The sequence below is a fragment of the Pediculus humanus genome, genomic scaffold (assembly GCF_000006295.1).
Source record: "Pediculus humanus corporis 1103172108248 genomic scaffold, whole genome shotgun sequence".
Classification (NCBI taxonomy): Eukaryota; Metazoa; Arthropoda; class Insecta; order Psocodea; family Pediculidae; genus Pediculus; species Pediculus humanus.
Window position 1 is genome coordinate 417,495 of NW_002987817.1, and position 2,886 is coordinate 420,380.

Sequence of the window (2,886 nt, forward strand, 5' to 3'; positions counted from 1 at the left end):
GGGGGGAAATTTCAAGTTAAATTTTTAATAAAATTAGGTTTTATCACAAAAAAATTTACTTTTAGCATAAATAATTTTTTTTATTGTACAAAAAACAAACTGCAGGATAGAAATGAAAAATTCCTGCATTACATTTATTATATTTGAGAAATGTATGGAGTCCTGGATATTATAGACACAACAAAAAAATTTTTTTTTTTTTTTTATATATTCAATTTTAATTTCAAATATTTTTATTAAATATAATATTTAAATTATTAATAAAATAACTAAAGGGAAAATTGAATAACACAATAAATACCTAAAAATAAGTAAAAAAAAAAAAAAAATGTTAAGCTTTAAATTTTGCTTATAAACTAACTGATTCACAAATTGTTTTTAAAAATAGTTTTTTGTTTTTGTTTTTATTTTTTTATTTATTTACAATGTTTTAATTTAGATATTGAATTTTATATTTTTTTATTTTAATATCACATCGTAAAAAATTTTTCAAAACATGTAAATGTTTTTTTTTTTTTTTTTTGTCATCTTACGTTAGCAAAATATGAATTTTTCGTTTTAAAATAATAAGTTAAATTATTTTATTAATATTTTTTTTTTTTTGTTCTCGAATTGAAAACGGTTTTTATGTAATTTATTTATTTATTTTTTATTTGATTTGTTTGATAATCTTACAATTATATTTTTAAAAAAAACATACATGTTGTATTATTATATGCAAAAAAAACACTCGAAAATTTTAAAAAATCTATTGTTACTCTAGATTATACTGACATAATTTTTTATTTTTTTTTTTTTGCGTATAATTGACATGTCATTATTATTATCATTATTATTATTATTATTTATAAATTAGTTTGAGTAAATATATGTAAAAAAAAAATATATTCTATTATTTATCCATGAATTTCACGTGTGGGTGATAAAAGCAGAGAACAAGAAGAGCAATGACCAAGGTCGTTAATTTTATTTCAAGGTCGATTGCATCACATGCCATTAACATTTCTCTCAATCGATTTTCTTTCTTTTTTTTTTTTTTTTTTTAATTTTCTCAAATTTTCTCAAATTTAAAATTTAATATTTGAGAGAGAGAGAGACACATAAAAAAAAATTTTACATTTAAAAATGGCTAAGCTAAATTTTATAAAGAGGCGGCCATAATTGATTAAACGAAAATTTACATGAAACCAATTAAATTGATTTTAAATTTTGATTCCAAAAAAAAAAAAAAAAAAAAAAAAACAAATTTATTAGTAATCATTATTAATTCATCATCATTCACTCAATTTTCGTTTTCACTCACTGTTTTTATTTTATTAACTCTTTTTATGTATTTTGATTTTAAAATAAATGAAATTAATAAGTTTTGAATATACAAGTATTTAGTATTTGTTTACATGAATTTTAATAAAACTTATTTTCGCTTCTAGATATTTATTTTAGTTTTTTTTTTTTTTTTTTAAAAGAAAAATGATTAAAGTTTAATATTATAAAATTGCTAATTCCAAAAAAAAAAAAAATTATTTTTCATGATAACTTGAAAACTATTGTTCAAAATTTTCGAATACATAATAAATTGATTACGTTCGAATAAGAATTAAAATATTTATTATAATTATTGAACTTTTACTAACTTAATTATTAATTACTTTTTTAAATAATAAAATTGAAAGTGCAAAATGTTACTTTTCATAAAAGGGAAAATGCAACGGATTTTTAATGTAAACTAACATTTTTTAATTTTAACATTTTTTAAAAAAACATTATGCATTGTTAATAATGTTTTATTATTTTATTAATAATTGAAATAATTAATTTGTATTTATTCGATAATTTAATTTATAAAATTTATTTCCGATAACGTAATTTAAAATAAAATATCTAAAGTTAAAAAGAAAAAAGAAAAAAAAAACAATCAAAAAAAAAAAAAAAAAATTGTTGTTTTGTCAATAGTGTGTTTTCGCTTAAAAATATATAAAACTTTTCTCAATTGTATTACAAGGTCGAATAAGACGTCGTGAATCCCGAGCTCGTCCCTCTGGTGGAGATTTTTCGAATTTATCGAGGCTACCTGCTTCATCAACCAGTGGACGTGAGACGCGAAAACTTGAAAAATATAATTTATAAAATTTTTTTTTTTTTTTTTTTTTTTTTAAATTTTGAAGCTTGAAATTTTTTAAAAAATTTATAATTACTATTTTTTTTTTGAAACATTTAAAAAAATATTTTTATATTTTCGGTTTTCGGTATCGTTATTTATCCGTGAATTATTATTTTTTTTTAATTCGTCGTCGGGCGTCCAAAAGAGTTGTATTTAATTTCTATTAAATATATTTTCAAGGGTGTTAATGTTTGACGTGTGCTTAAAGTGTAAAGTTATGCAATTACAAATTTGTGATGTTAAATTTTGTGAAGTTTAACAAAAAAAAAAAGAGAGAGAGAGAGAGATAGAGATAAATGAACAAATCAGTGGTGGTTGTTATGATTTTTAATTGCTCAAAAAAATTAAACTAGTGTTAAAAAAAAAATAATAGTGAGTTGTTAACAAAAATATTATTATTACTTAGTTAATTTTTTAATTCGTATAAAAGTAATTTATGGTAAAAACAATTTAAGAGAACCTGTTGCATTATTAGGGAATTTGTACAAAGGGAGAGTTTGTGGACGTTTTATTCCCACCCCGTTTCCTCTACCGCCCTCCTTTTTTTTTTTTTTTTTTTTTTCTTCTTTTCACGTTTCAAGTTACACACGACCGTTGCAAAATAATTGCGAAATTTTTTTAAAAAATTCACTATACTTTTATAGATGCGTTTATAATATGTTTAATTTTATATACATTTTAAGTAACGTATTCTTAACAAGCTCAATTATAATATTAGATAATTA